This window comes from Saccopteryx leptura, chromosome 6, assembly GCF_036850995.1.
Source record: "Saccopteryx leptura isolate mSacLep1 chromosome 6, mSacLep1_pri_phased_curated, whole genome shotgun sequence".
Lineage (NCBI taxonomy): Eukaryota > Metazoa > Chordata > Mammalia > Chiroptera > Emballonuridae > Saccopteryx > Saccopteryx leptura.
Genome location: NC_089508.1, coordinates 127,279,293 through 127,295,223, shown reverse-complemented (window position 1 = coordinate 127,295,223; position 15,931 = coordinate 127,279,293). Strand labels below are relative to the sequence as shown.

The 15,931-nt window shown below is 50.3% G+C and overlaps 1 protein-coding gene across 4 annotated transcripts in view; it reads right to left on the bottom strand.

Moving 5' to 3' along the window:
- The window catches only part of CD276 (CD276 molecule), a 49,288-nt gene extending 34,965 nt beyond the window's left edge, over window positions 1-14,323 (bottom strand). The window contains exons 1-2 of one of the 4 annotated variants that reach the window (XM_066342594.1): window positions 14,123-14,160; window positions 2,150-2,222 (exon numbers count right to left, since the gene is read on the bottom strand). The gene's annotated coding sequence lies outside the window, so the exon portion shown is untranslated. Of the gene's footprint in view, window positions 1-2,149; window positions 2,223-14,122 lie in introns of all 4 variants that reach the window. The other 3 variants (XM_066342596.1, XM_066342593.1, XM_066342595.1) reach the window with 3 other exon arrangements.
- Between the last annotated feature and the right edge of the window lie 1,608 nt (window positions 14,324-15,931).

The window sequence follows — 15,931 nt, the reverse complement described above, 5'->3', positions numbered from 1 at the left end:
AGGCAGAAGGTGGGAACTCCAAGGAGCTCACAGAAAGACCAGAGTTCCTGGGCTTTACGGAAGAAGCAGGCATGAGGGCCCCAGGCCTTCAGTCTGAGAGGGCAGCAGGCACTTCCAACCCCAGTGAAGGTGGAGCCACAGGAAAGCCCCGGAAAAATCACCCCAGCTGTGATCCCACAGAGCAAAAACCAAAAGAAAGAAAAAACAAACAAACAAGGGCTGAGACTGGAATCTATACCAAGATGCCCTGGACCTGGGAGTACTCAAAAGGGACTCCTTGCCCCCACCACGGCCACCAGCAGCAGCTCTAACCTCCTGCCTCCTCCCAATCCCTGCAGGGGCTCCTTGGACAATGCCCCACGAAGTAGGCAAAAAGAGTCAAGCCACATATCTAGTGGCAATCTATGCTAACCAGCACAGCACAGAAGCACTGCTTCTAAAAATAGCAGTTAAGCCCCTGGGGCCAGCTATGCCCAAGACAGATGCACACTTAGACTGCCCAGGTACTGTGCCAGTCTTTTTTTTTCCTTTCCCTTAACCAATTCAAGGTAGGTTTCTATTACCTGCAATGGAAGGAGTCCTTGAATAGACATTCGTTCACATATTCAGTAATGCATTTAACTATTAGGCAAGTACCAAGGCCAGAGATATGACTCAAACCGAGGAGCCTGCATCCCAGTGGGGAAGGTGAGCATGCACGTAAGTCACTGCTGTCTGGCACAGTGTCCTGTTTAAGATGCAGTGAGGGCCACTTGGAGGCACCTCAGAAACATGATAACCCCGAGGCCTGAGAAACGCTTAGTGCTCCCCAGGTAGACAGACCGGGAGAGGTGGCCCTTCCTCAGCCTATCTCCTGGCACTGCCTGTCCGCCTCTCAGGTAGATCCCTCTGAAGTAGCAAGTGAGCACCAAGTTCGGGGTCCTAGCTCTGACACTGTACTGTGCAGTCTTAGCAGGTAACTTCCACTCCCTGTGCTCAATGTTCCCACCATAAAAGAAGAGCTTTGCTGGGTACAATCGGAACTTCATTAGAGTGTCATGCCTTCGCATACTGTATTCCTAAAGTCTAGAGTCACAATGAGCTGCCAGGCAGGTTACGTTGACACGGTAAGGTTTGGGTTCGGGGTGGCTTTTAAAACTAGTGCCCCCTTTAAAACTAAAATTCCCCTCACCCAATTTCTCAGCTAGACTCAATGCAGTATATTTTCCTCCCCCCACTGTGAGGTAATTGGCTTGCTTTTCTCTCGTTTAATGGCTTCCTTGCCTTCACTCTGAAAAATAACAAAAAGTTTATCTTTGCAAAAGTCAGGGAAAGAGACCTGACAATTACAGGAGTTTAAATCACAATAAATGTTTATAAAAGCCTAGGTGCAGGCCCCACATTGGGCACTGTCTTCTGGTAAGCAGTCTTAAGGGATCAGCCCCCAGCCCAAGGGCAGTGCAAACCAGTGGGAGGATGGGGGACTGCCTTGTTTGAAGCTTCGGCCTACCTGGCCAGCCGGTACCTTTTGAATTAGCACAAGCCTTCTTTAGACAGTTGAGCCAGGAAATAAACAATTTGGAGAAACTGTGGTACCTCTCCAATCCACGTAAGAAAAAGTATTACTGGCCTGACCTGTGGTGGCGCAGTGGATAAAGCGTCGACCTGGAAATGCTGAGGTCGCCGATTCAAAACCTTGGGCTTGCCTGGTCAAGGCACATATGGGAGTTGATGCTTCCTGCTCCTCCCTCCCCCTTCTCTCTCTCTCTCTCTCTCTCTCTCTCTCTCTCTCTCTCTCTCTCTCACTCTCTCTCCTCTCTAAAAATTAATAAAAGTAAAAAAAAAATTTTTTTTTAAAGAAAAGAAAAAGTATTACTTTGTACCTATAGAGGCAGCCGCTTTCCAAGACCCCTGACTAACCTATAAATACCTTTCTCCAACCCTCCTTGGGCCGACATGGCATTTGGGTTCATCTCAGCACACTTGAATCCAAGCGTTTTAAATAAACAATCCTTTTGGAATAAACCAGCCTTGTGTTTTCAGTTTGGCTCTCCCTGGTTCCCACCCATAGACCCGGGAAGGGGTTTAGCCTGTCAGCTGTCTCACATGGCATAAGGCAGTCCAGCTGGAGTTCTCTCCAGGTCATACATAGTCGGGGGTTTATACTGACCTGCCAATTGCCAAGAGAAGCTGAGAGGAGGCTTTCCCCTTCCTCCAGAGTACCAGCCACGGGCAGCTTTAACCTAACAACACGTACAAAACCATGGTGAGAAAAATGACTGGTTTTCCCCATTACACCTAATACCTTTTTCTTCTGCAGAATTTTTAGTTAGGCACATAGTCTCTCAGCTAAAAGCTACAGATCCCAGCCTGCCTTGTAGTCAGATGAGTTTTCTAGCTAATAGGATGTGAGAGCAACTGATGTGTACAACTTCCAGGTTGTGCCCTTAAAGAGAAGGCAGAGACCCTCTCTTTTCTCTTCCCCCTTCCCACTGAGCTGGCACACAGGTGTGGGGTGCCTTCTGGGCCCTGTTGCCAGAGGCAACACCCTGGGGACTGCAGAGCAGCAAGACAGAGGGGCCGCAGTATGAGCCCTGGACATACCTGGACTGTCACATGGGTGAGAAATAAGCATCTATTCTAGCATGAGTCACTGTAATCTTTGGAGTCTCTCTTACAGCATCTGAAGGGACTCAAAGTATTCCCTCCTTCTCTTCCCACTCTGCTCACCCCATGAAAATTGCCACTGCTCCGAGCAGCTAAAAAAGCCACACCTAAAATACATATTTAAAAATAAGAACTGGATGCGGTCTCATCAGTCACTTAGTGATGCCGGGCTCAGATCCAGAGATATTTCAAAGGTAGACGTGACAGGCCTGGGCCTGAACAAACAGATGTGGGCACATACAATAAGACAGGAACACCTGGAACAAAGCACGTTTAGCGGGAGAACAGGTCCTAATGGGCTTGAACTATGGATCACCCACGCCAAAATGTCTGGAGGACTCCTGTACACACACAGCTGGAACTCAGAACAGAGAGGGACAAGGGAGCCATCCATGCTTTGGAGTAAACAAAAACCAAAGTTGGGATACTTGAGGGAGATCATGGAGTGAGGCGAGGTCTCCCAACAAATTCTGGAGAAGCTGTGGACGTTAATGGTCAGGTATCAGAACAGGGAACCTCTCTCTGGCCACCTCACAACCTCTGTGTTCACCCTCCACTCACAGACACCCACTACCTCCCAAGTCAGTGCTGGCTTTGAGGTGGCTTCCATTGGTGGAAAGCTTGACCTTATATTGAGCCAAAATCTGTCTCTCGGGACAGCCCACATTCAGTCCTCCTTCGACCCGTTGGACCATGCAGAACAAGTCTATCCCCTCCTTTGTAAGAGCTCTGCAAGTATTCAATCTTCCTTTCTCTTGCTGGGGTCACCAATGGGCAGCCATGTCATATTGTTCACCAAAATGACCCAAAATAATATACTACCAAAGCTATGGCCAATGGCCATAAGTTGTTTCCATGTATTGCTGTTCCGTGTGTGGAGGAAAAAGGAGCCACAGAGTAAAACTGATATGCTCAGGGGAGGGGGTCTGTATGGTGGACCTAAAGTAACCACATAGGATGGTCTGAACATAAAAATCCCTAATTAAAAGTGGGTCATGTGGGTAGTCACAGCCTAGGCCTGTAGTTTCCTTAACAAAGGTCAGTCTATACCTGGTTGATCTTTGTCAAGCCTGTCTACTATGGTCTTTTTGTATCTAAGATAACATACCTTTGGAATGTCACAGTAATCTTTTTCCAGACCCCTCAGGGCATGACTTTGCCAAAGAGGGGCACAGGCCATTAGAACCCCTCCCTGTGGGCTTGTTCCCCTGAATACCACCTCCATGTGCGGTAAACGTTAATTATCCTGTGCCCACCAATATAAGTGTGTGTCTCTCAGTTTTATTTTTTATCCAATCCCAGAGGTTTTCCCGCTTTGCTTTCTCCCGCCCCCTTAATCTATCACCAATAGATTTCACATAACCCCTTTATGTCTCCTCCTTCGATTCTAATGGATAAAATAAGCTGCAAAACTGCCCTTCTCCAGAGCATTCTCTCTCAGTCCCGTTGATATTTTGCTTCCCAGCAATTGTCATCAGTTTGGCTCAAATAAATTCGAAAGTTCTTTACAGGTTTGGATGTGTCTTAGGTCAGCACATGTCTCAGCTGTCCTCTTTTGAAGGATCTGGGGAAGAGATGGAGCTTTCCCAGAGGTTTCAGGTGCTACTACTTCATTTCCTCTGGTGACACTGAGTCTACCACTCCCACTGCCCTGATCCTTTATTTTAAATTGTGGCAAAGCATACACAACATAAAGCTTGCCATTTTAACCACTGTTAAGTGTACCACTCAGTGGCATTAAGTATAGTCACAGTGGACTGTAACCATGCCATGACCTTCCAAAGCACTGCTGTGACAGTTCCTGGTTCAGAGAAGGCACTCGATAATTTCTTAGTGGATAAAAACAAAGACTAAATGAACGTCCTCCCAAACAGTGGCTCTCCTCTCCATGCTTTATCTCTTGTGTCCTCAGGGTCCTCAGGAAGAAGACAGAAATGGGAAAACCCACAGTGCGAGGATCTGCCCTGGATCAATTCATCCAATACTCAGGGCTTGGGAGTCTTCCTACCTGTGCTGCCACCCAGCTGCCCACCTGTTCATCTCAGCCCCAACGCTGTCCATGAGATGCATCATGGCTTCTGGAGGGAATCAATCACATGGAGAAGAACCAGGAAACAAAAAGGTTCGTTAGAAGAAGATGGGCTGATAATTGGTTCCAGGACTTTGTCAGGGATGAGAACAAGAACACCAACCTGTTGCCCCATAAAACGGTGGGTTATCTGCCCACCTCAAGTCTCCCAGCACTCAGTTATCCATTCACGTAACAATGATGCCCCGGGCGGGGGCACTGTGCTAGGCACTACGAATAGAGACAGAGAACATGGTCTTGTTCTTCCATTGGGTTGGGTTTATCATTAAGCTTCAAAAGTTACCCATGTTCCTATATTGCTTTGTTTGCAGCAAATACTAAGAATAAAAGCCAACAATGTTGAATGCCTGCCACACACAGGGTTCTGTTCTAAATGCACAATGACTCCTTTAAGTTTCCCAACAATTCTGGGCACTATCATTATCCCATTTCACAGATGAGGAAATTCTGGCAGAGTTGTATCTTGCCCAAGGTTACAGAGCTGCTAAAAGGTACATTTGAAATATCACTCTTATCATAAAATTAGGAAAAGCCTAGGATACTGCACTATTGAAGAGGCGGTGAGGTTACGTGGAGGCACCACTGACAATTGGTAATCCCAAAGCTGAACCCTGAGAATTGACCTGAAGCTACTCAGGCATTCAGGTTGGGGAAGGCTGTTCCAGGAGGAGGGGGAACCTGGGCGGGGCACTCAGGGAGGAAGCAGCAGCATGGCCAGCTGGGGGGTCTCAAGCAGTTCAGTTCAGAATGGCGGACCTGAACTGCAAGGTGCTGACCGCAACAGGGGCAGGAACTGCAAGGAAGGCAGGGCCAGGGTGGGCAATTTTGTTTGGGCTTTGAAGATGATGAGGAAGAAAGAGTTTGGAGGAGAGAGGTAACATTATTGCTATTGGTAGATTCAACCTTGATTAATTAATTAGTATGTAAAGTTAACATGGCTGAGTAGGTTTAAGTTTTAAAGGAAGATATTTAGAAGGGCAATGGTTTACTCAAAATAAGGAAGAATTGATGGTGGAATCTGGGTCATTAAAGAATTTCTCTCAAGATCAGACCCTCCTGGAGCTGCTCCGAACACCCCCTCCACCTGTGTGTGGATCCACTGCTGGTCCTGGTTATAGGATCAAGTCAGGCAGTGTCAGCAAAGGTCCAGATTGAAGATATTTTAGGTTTTGTAGGTCATCCAGTCTCTGTCACAATAACCTGCGGTAGTAGGAGAGCAGTTGTAGTTCAGGGATAATGGAAGGAGAGAGCTCCATCCCAATAGAATGTCACGGACACTCATATTTGAATTGCACATAACTTTCACAAATCATGTAATTTTTTCCCAATACTCAGAAATGTAAAAACCATTCTTAGCGTGTGGGCTATACAAAAACAGGCAGCAGAAGATTTGGCCCACAGGCTGTAGTTTTAGAAAATGGTTTGGAGAAATGCAAGCACCAATGCTCAGAGATACCCAGGTGGCAGCAAAAGTGGGGAACTAGTACATTAACCGTGGCCAATCTAGATCACGGAATAGCAGCACACAGCTTCTCAAAAGAAGGCATGCTAATATGGAAATCAGTCCATGGCCAGTCAATTAAGAGTGTCATCTCGAAACAAGGTTGCATGTTTGATCCCTGTTCAGGGCACACACAGGAAGTAACCAAAAAATGCAGGACTGAGTGAAACAACAAATGAATACTTCCCTTCCCCCTCCCCTTTCTCTCCCTCCCTTCCTCTCTCTGTCTCTCTAAAAAATCAATAAAAATTAAGCCCTGGAGGAATGAATATCTCTGTTGGTTGGAGCATCGTCCCAGAGCATGGTTCGATTCCCCAGTCAGCACACATACAGGAGCAGCTTGATGTTCCTGTCCAAAAAAAAAATAAGAGTCCATGACATATTGTTGAGCGAACAGCTCTATTTGTATGACCTCATTTCTGTGTTAACACAATGCCCTGTGGTCTCAGGTCTAGTCACCTAGTTTTTCTCCACCTCTCTCCATCACATCCATTTCACTGCAGGTCCCTCGTCTCCAGCACTTCCTTCTGTCTTATAGGCTTCCTTTTCAACTCTCTGTTACTTTTACCCTAGAGGATTTTATGCACTCCTGTGGATTTAAATGTCATCCGTATATTGGCAGCTCCCAAATGTACTTCCCTGGTCCACACTTTTCTCTGAGCTCCAAATTTAAACTCAAAACTGTTTCCTAAACATCTCTGTTCCAGTGACTCATGGACTCTCCCTCTTCCCACGTTCTTTTTCAAACTCTCCATTTCTCCCCCAAACCTGTTTCTCTCCAGCCCTTCCCACGTGGTAAAGGGACCACTGTCCACCCTCTGCTCAAGCCAGGAACCTGAGTTCCTCTCGCCTCTATCGTCCATCACTAAGGACAGCCACCTCAAAATCTATCTCAGAGGTCTGCAAACTACAGCAGATCTGAGTACCAAACCCAACCTACCCCCTGTGGTTGTTCAGCTCACCAGTTAAGGAAGCTTTAACTGTTTTACATGGCTGGGGGAAATCAAAAGATGATGATAATTCTGTGCCCCAGGGAAATGATGTGAAATTCAAATCTCAGTGTCTATCAAGAAAGTCCCATGGCACTCACCCACATATCACCCATCTGCATGTTGTCTGTGGTGGCTTATACACTACAACAACAGAACGAGTGGTAGCAATACCTCAAACATTTTCTTCCTGGCCCTCTGCACAAAGTTTGCCCAGCCCTGATATATCTTTACTCCCTCTTTCTGCCTCTGCTTCTCTCTTGTCTTCCAACTCACCACCATCTCTTGCCTGGGTAACCACCAAAGCCTGTTCACCAGCCCCCTGCCCCAACTTTATCTCTTGTCCCTCCACATAGTCTACACTCCTATCTATAATCTGTACCATATGCAGAAGCCAGAACAATGGCTAAGAAAACACAAACTGCATCATGTCATCACTTTTTAATATTTTAATATTTTATCCCAAGACTGCTCCTCTTACTTGTAATATGATCCTAGCTCCTCCATGGCCCTACCTGGCCTGGCCCCCCCACCTCCCCAGAGTCACCATCCTCCCACAGGGGCCTTCCAATTCCCATGCAAACACAGGTCCTTCTTCTTGGATGGATGGGTAGCACCTCTCTATCCTGAGATTCACCTTGGCAGGAAAATCTGGGTCAGAGGGCCACCACTCTCAGGTAGTCCCTGTTACTTATTGTCTGCTCTGTTTTCTTCCTGTCACACTGGAACTTCCCTGAGCAGGAAATGCATCTGCTTTATTTACTATTGTGTCCTTAATTCTAGCAAAGGTTTGGCATATAATGAATGCTCAGTGCATTGTTCAGTGAATGAATGAATGAATGAGTTCGTGTGTGGATAGGTGGACGGAGCAATGAATGGATGGGTGTTTGTACATGGAAAAGGGTCTGGAAGCCTGATCGGGAACCCAACCCTGGGGGTGGGGCTGAGGGTAGAAGTCTACCTCCATTTTCTAGTTGATATGCCGCTGTAATTTTGACAATGAGCATGCAATTCTTTCACAATTGATAAAAGGAAAAGAGCAACATTGAGTAGTTATGTGGGTTTTATACCAGGCCCCATCACTCACTGCTGGGGTCCAGCAAACCCATTGTCTTCATCTCCTCAACCCTCAAGAGAGGGTTCTGGCCACCATTCCACACACTGTGGCCACAAGCTGGGCTGGCACAGTCACATGGGGCTTCGTGAGAGAAGTGGACTCTGGTGTTTTCAAAGATGACTTTGAAGTCAGATATAGGTTCAAATCCAGGCTCGGTCACTACCCAGTCATGTGACTTTAGGAGAATGTCCTCTCTAAACCTCAACTTGTTCATTTATTTATAAAATAGGGACTATAAACTCTACACCCCCCCCATAGGATGATTTTAGAACTCAATGGGGCAAAATTACCTAAACTGATTTGATTAGTATAGGTGCTCAGTAAATGGGTGGAGGCCTAGGGAAGCGGGTCTCCTTAGTTCCCTAGGAACAGCTCTGTGTCAGCCTTCCCTTTTTCTAACAATCTGAGTCAGTTTAGGCCTTCGTATTCCAAGCTGTCCCCTAGGCACTGCTCCAAGCCCCATGACCCCATCCAAGAGAAGACATCAATTCTTCCTCTCAAAGCAGTATCTGTGTGAGTCAGGACAGCTGTGTGTTACCAGGGCCAGCCTGGCAGAGTGGGGCCAAGGTTCTCCTGGCATCCCCTGCCTGCTTCCCTCGAGGCTTTAGGAAGAAGAGGAGGAAGAGAGGAGACTAGGACAAAGAGCCCTTGGCCTTTCTAGTCACACCATCCCCACCACAGCACCCTCTCCACAGTAAGGTCAGGGCATCAGGACAGTAGGGGACAACACCAGAGCGAACCCAGCCTGCTGCTGTGGATCTGCGAACACGGTGAGACTCCTGCCACAGCAGCAGGTCTGCCTGTCACACCCTCTTCTGGCCATGGCAGCGATTTTCAACACATGTGCAGCAAGAATTCTTAAAACATGCAATACCTGACTATTTATTCGAAGGCACGGACCTCTTCTCCCTTAGACTGTCAAATTAAAAAATCACAATAGCCAATACAACAATAGCCATCTAGTGTGAATGAATCAAATTTATACATTTTTTTTGTCAGATTGGCAAAAAGTATATTTTTTGGTATGCCACAGAGTTTTAGTAATTAGTTTATGTGTGTCATGAGATATAAAAAAGTTGAACATTGCTGGGCTAGGGGGCCACCCCAACAGGAGTTTTCATCTTCCAGGGCTCAATGCCACTTGAAAAAGTAGTGTGACATCATCTCAGAAATTGAAGTGTGTACAGAGACTACACACACACACACACACACACACACACACACACACACACACACACACGTCATTGCAGGTACAGAACCATGAGAAAAATAAAGCTACTCTGAGCTCAGAAGAAGTACAACCAAAAGGGATGGGAACAAGGGGGAATGGAGAGGGGAACAGCAGAGATGAGGAATCGGGAGACCAAATTGGCAGGGGGTGGGTGTGGCGTCCCTGGCAGGCAGCATCTCTGGCAGGCTGTGGCACACACCTGCATCCATTCAACCTCTGTTGAGTCCTGCCAGGTGCCCACCTAAGCGTGTCTGGAAATCCCATCTCTTCCAGAAGACTGTCCAGGCTTTGCTCAAGGAAGGACCCACTTTCCCCAGATGTGTTCTAAATGCCTCCCTGCTTCCAAATTCTTTAAGTTTCTATCCTGAAAGACGCTCATCCTGGTAGGACAGCTCTGCCGACCCCTGTCTCCCTCCGGCTCTCCAAGGAGTCCCCCTCAGGAATGTAGCCAGCTGTTCCAGTCCTCAGAGCTTGAAGGCCTCTTGGCATTCACCTGGTCCAGTGCCCACCTCCCTGTCCATTGCACAGATGAGAATCTGAGCCCAGACAAGGAGTGCAGGCTGCCCAAGGACCCAGGCTCAGTCATCAGTTCCCGTCAGAGGTTACTGAGAGCTCTCAAGTGTCCCTGAGACACAATTCCCTGTTAAATGGACTGACTCATCAGGCTTCCCTGTCAGCCCCAAGGTACAGCCTGGGTTCAGGTGCAGGCAGGCCCGAATTCAAATTCTGACCCAGAAGCCTTGTTTAGACACACGAAATGCCTTAACTTCTCTGAGACCTGATTCCAGGCCTCTAGAACACCGTAACAACCCCCACCCCTCAGGGCTCTGAGGAGAATAAAATAAGACAATACACAAAGAAGACTTAGGAAAGTATCTGGCACCCAAACAGTGGTAACAATTGGTACTATTGCTGTTACCACTGCGTGGTCATGGGGACAAGGCTTCCAGGGGCCCCCTGCCCTGAGTCTCCCCTTACCCTCCCACCCTACTCTCTGCAGCCAATACTCCCCTCTGTCAAGGTTTGAGTCCAGGTCCCTGGGACCATTATTCTTCCTATGGCTCCCTTTCAAACAGCCTGCACTCCTTGGCTCTGTTTCTGTCTAGCTCGCCCCTAGTGGTCCTCTCTCCTTCCTCCTTCCGGAAGCCAGGTCACAGCACCACGCATCATGGGCCCCTGCTGCTGCCATGCCCCCATGTACAGGGCCTCCCCCCAAGCACACATCTCAGTGACTCCCCAGGGCATCTCAGCGCCTCAGAGCCTGTGCTGACTGTAGGGTAACTTGGGAACCCTGCCTCCAAGCAGTAGTCTCTCTCCCTGCTCCAAGGCTCCCAAGAAAAAAATGCTTCTCACCCCCACTCCCAGCAGCTTCCTCTCCAACATGCTCTCCCTAGGCCTCACAAAGGCCACATGTCTAAATGCCTGAGGGGTTTGGAGGAGGTCAGAAACAGAGGGCACAGAAGTGGCTCCTGGGGTCACAGTGTGCTGAGGACCAGGCCTGCAGAAGAGTGACATTCTCAGCAGTGGCCCCAACTGGACCAGGACTACCAGGTGGGGGACACCAGATGATGCCTACCCTCTCCCCAGCTCCCCAGGTGAGTCCTCCCTGCCTTGCTGTGGTGACCCTTAGCACATCTTGCCAGGTACCAGAACAAGAGGAAAAGCCTGTGTCGGCTGCCGGAGTGCCAGAAAGAGTAGATCCTGGAGACTTGACTACATCCAAGCTCCAGTGTTTTCCAGCTGGGTGTCTTTGGGCATGTGACTTCCCCTTTCTGGGCTTCAGTTTCCCCATCTGTACAATAGAGCTAATGATACCCTTCCTCATATGACTGCTAATGATTACATGGGATGATACTTATTGAGCATCCAGCATAGCTCCACCCCCAAAACTTGGGAGCCCGATGCTCTCATCTGGAACCTCGCCCTGCAGACGAGCAGCACTGAGGACAGCACGTGAGGGAGAGTTTCATAACGGCACATGTCCTCTTCCAGATGCTTTTGTTCCACTCTGAACCCAGGAGACCAAAGGACATTTCTCAAGGATCATGTGTGCCCACCCTGTCCCCTCACCCCCTGGTCTCTAGGCTGTGCCTTCCCTCTTATGCTGGTAGACCTCCCTGTCACTGTTGCCCTGGGGGATGTGGGAAAAAGATAGCAATGAGAGTAGCCACCCACTGAGAGGACAAGCACATGGGCAGTGACATCATCCTGCCTGCCTTTCTTCTCCTTCACCTGACCCCATGACTCAGGGCCATAGGCTCAAGCCCTGTGTAGTCATAATCTCAGAGGCTGCCTAAACATGGGTCATTTTCTTTACCCAGCCCAAACCTCTGCTGCATGTCTAACTGAGAACCTGCTAGCAGCAACAGGCCAAGTGCCTGTCATGTCCTAAAATGCTTTCCAGGAGTTTCTTTGGGTGCTGTAGAGTCACGACACATGGCTCTATGATCCCACTGCATCCCTGACCCCAAATGGTCCAGGTCCGTGTGAAACCCAAATTCTGCCCCAGAGAATGAAGATATAGGACTCCGGAGAAGGCCACAGTTTGAGGATGGGGGAATTTCCACAGGACACAGCCTCCTCAGAAGGGACGCCACTTCTCCAGCTGTCTTTCCCACAAACATTCAGGCACCCATATGTCAGGCATCTGGTCAACCCAAACACCCGGCCAAGCTGCCCCCATCTGATGCCAGGCAGAGCTGAAAGGGCCCAGGGACAGGAAGGAAAGCGGTCCTCAAGCTCAGTCCATTTCTCATACCCAGGCTCATGTGGACACAGGCTGCTTGCCTCTAACAAGCTGGACAGTCTGGTTTCTTGGGAGCTCAGGAGTCTGGAGGAAACTGAAAAGCTCAGAGCAGGCAGGCAAGACAAACTACCAATGAGGTCATTGAAGAAAGAAAAGAACTCCAGAGATCAATCATGGGGCCAATAAAAGCATCACTGAAGCAACTAAGTGAATAGCTCACTACCAGTGTCCCCTTGCCCTAAGACCCCTGAGGGCAAAAACTGATGCCTACAGTGCTCACCCGAAGTCATGAAGACAAATGAATATCCTGATGTCAGATCGCACTGTACACCATAGGTGGAGAAAGATTTCCACAAGCAACAGTTAACAGGAGAGTCAGTGGTGAGGCTTGGAAACTTCAGATATCAGGGAAATGCACTCACCGCAAACAGTCCCATTCCCAGACAAGGCACTAGGATCCACCACTGGACTCCCAGCCCTTCCCTGTCACAGAGATCAGACTGACCCATCCCACACGTTCCAACTTCAATTTCAAGTGCAGACTTCAATTCCCCTCAGCCTCCAAAAGCACCCCATCTATGGCTCAGGCCCCCAAAGGGCAAAGAGGCTGCACAGCGTCAGATTTCCTAGGTGTTTCTGGGAGGCCAGAGGGAATCAGGAGACCAAATCAAAAAAAGAACTCTCTTAAAGACAGACAGCTTCATTATTTCCTGAGCAGAAGCTAACTGCTAAGGATGCCTGTGAGAAAAGGACCTGCGGCCTTCACTCAATGACAAAATCAGACTCATTTACAATTATCCACATCCCATTTGAAGTAGTTTTTCTAATTTAAGTCTAAACTAACCGTCCTCACTCCTCAATTTTTTTTGTTTGATGTTTCCTTTCAGTAACATCCCATCGCTGAGGCACCCATCACACACTTCTCATGAGGGCAGCTTGCCCTCCAAAATAAAAATTCCCTTTTCTTGCAGTTCACTGCCTTAGGCCTGTCCATTTGTTGGCTGAACAGCCTTGGGACCTGGGACTCAATCCTCTTCCCTCTAGTGCACCCCCACCCTGGTCCCCAACTTCCCTTTGGCCCCCTGGCCCTCCCTTCCGTCTCCACTTGACCTCACCCACCATCCCCCAGAGACTTCCCCAGCCCAAACCACTTCACCCCTGGGGTTTCCTATCCTTTGGCATCCCTCTGTCTCCTCCCCGCCCCCAACACCTATTCACTCCTTAGTCCAGGCCAGCTGTCCCTGCTTGTTCTCAAAGTCTGTCCCCATCAAGTCCACCGCTGCCTGTAGAAGTGTTCCCATCATCCACTCCACAGTCCAAGCCTGAGCACAGTGGACCCTAAGCTCTTGACCTTTCCCCCACAACCCCCAGGCAGCTCCCCCCCTCAAAGCTCGTGATCACTGTGTGCTCCGCGCGGGACGCTTGACACTGCTCCCCTCCCGGCTCCAGCTAGCCGGCTAAGCGTTTCAGAATCGCCAACAGATGTGCCACACTGTCCCTGCACCCCGCGACCTGGATCACCACCGCCGCGCTCTCAGCCTGCTCCCGCAGCGTCCGGTGCCCCGGTCCCCAGCCCCGGGCCGGAGGCGGGTTGAATCCCACAGACCCCGCTGCCTCTGGCCCGTGGGTCGGGGTTCCGCGGGCTCCCGTGCTCGCCGCGCGTAAGGCCAGCCCGGGTCCGCGGGGAAGGCCCGATGGGGACGCCCTGCGGGACTGTGTCGCCCCCTGCCCACTATAGCGGCGCTGCGGCCGGCGTGGGCCGCAGACAAAGGCCGCGCGAGCCTGCGCCACGCAAGCACTCACTGCGCCGCGCCCACGCGCGGGATCCGGGGCTCGACAGAACTGCGCAGTGACCGCCGCCGCGAGGCCAGACCCAAAGGAGGGTCGGGGCGGCCTGAGCCTCGGAGGGCGGGGCGGCTGGAGGAAGCCCGGGCCCGGAAAGGCGGCGATGCGCCTTGAGCCCGGATTGGCCCTTTGGCGGCGGTTTGGGACCAAGGCCTGAGCCTGCCTGCGGGGCAGCCACGGAGCCTGGACCCGCCCTGAGCCCTGTCCACCCGGCGCGGGGAGACCTGACGCCACGAGCAGGGGGCGTGGGGCTGACCGCTGCCACACTCCCAGGATCCAAAGTCCGTTTTCTGCGAGGGGGAGAGGTGACCAGTCCCTGACCCCCATCTCCCATCCCTCCCTCACCAGCTGCTGGTGGTAGAGTAGGAGCTCAGATCCCTCTGTCCGACTCCAGGCCTGTTGTCCACTAGGCACCAGGCTGGTACCGCGGCCCAGAAAGGGTTAACCCGACTGCGAGGCATTAGGAGCTGCTCTATAAATACAGCGTTGTGGGCGCCCGAGCCAACCACAGGGTAATTTCCACTGAGCTGGTTTCCCTCTTTTCCTTCCACCCACGGCCCCCTGGCCAACCCTGCCCCCAGCCACACACCAGGCTCTGGCCAGCCCAGGCTGCTGCGACAGCAGGAGCAGCTCCTACCCCCGGGGCCTTGGGCTGTGTCCTCAGGAGACCCGTCCAGGCTGGGAAGAAATGGGGGCCTGACGCTGCCTTGACCCATCCCCCCTGTACCTGTTCTGGGACCTGTTCTTCATCAATTATAGAGAGGAATAGCCCCAGTGTAGCAGGTTCCGTGGGCCAGGGTCTTTCCATGGTGGGCCTTTTTGGATCCTCACAACAGCCTATCAGACGGATAATATTATTCCCATTTTACAAATGAGAAACCAAGGCCCAACATTGTGCTTTCGCCAGGCCTACCACAGTAGACCTATAGGGGGAGGGAGGCTTAGGAAGTCTGCGCAAAACGTGGCTCACTACAGAGCTCTTTACCATTTTTATCTCATTTCGTCATCACAACAACTCAGCAAAGAAAATGCTATTGTCATCCTAATCTTTACAAATAAAGACATGAAGACACAAAGAGATTAACTTGCTTGAGGATATCCAACGATGAAGTGGAGGAACCAGAATTTCAATGTGTGTGTGTGTGTGTGTGTGTGTGTGTGTGTGTGTGTGTTCGTAGTGCATCGGTATGTGTAGTGAACATGTGAGCAACTCAGCATTTGAGTCTATGCGTACGTGCATTTCTGAATATACATCTGATGGCAGCTGTGACTGTGTGACTGCTCCTAGGTCTGGGAGCAGACAGAGGGGCATGAAGTCTAGACCATCTGGCCCAGTGCCTGAGGTCATCAGCTTCCTCACCAATCCACACGGCCCCCCTGTCCTGTCAGGCCCGGTGCAGCCTGAGCCTGGCCCTGCCAGTCTCAGGATGTGTAGCCCCCACCTAGCCTCACAAGCTGAGGAGAAGTGTCCATCCAGGGAGAGGGGTCCCTTGGCGGAAAGAGCCAGGAGCCCTGCCGCAGAACCCTTGAACTAATCTAGAAGAACTTCCTTTCCTTCCCTTGTCCAGAAGCCAGTTCTGGGCTTTGTGCCTGTTACAGTGACACCGGTCTGGTCCTGGAAGACTGCTGTCTGGCAGGGGAGGCACGGCTCAGTGATGATGGGAACTGTACAGGGCAGCTGATAGTGGGGAATGGGGCAAAGTTATGCTAAAAGTCAAAAGACAATTAGGATAACATTACTCAGAAGAATGGGTTGGGAGGGAATGG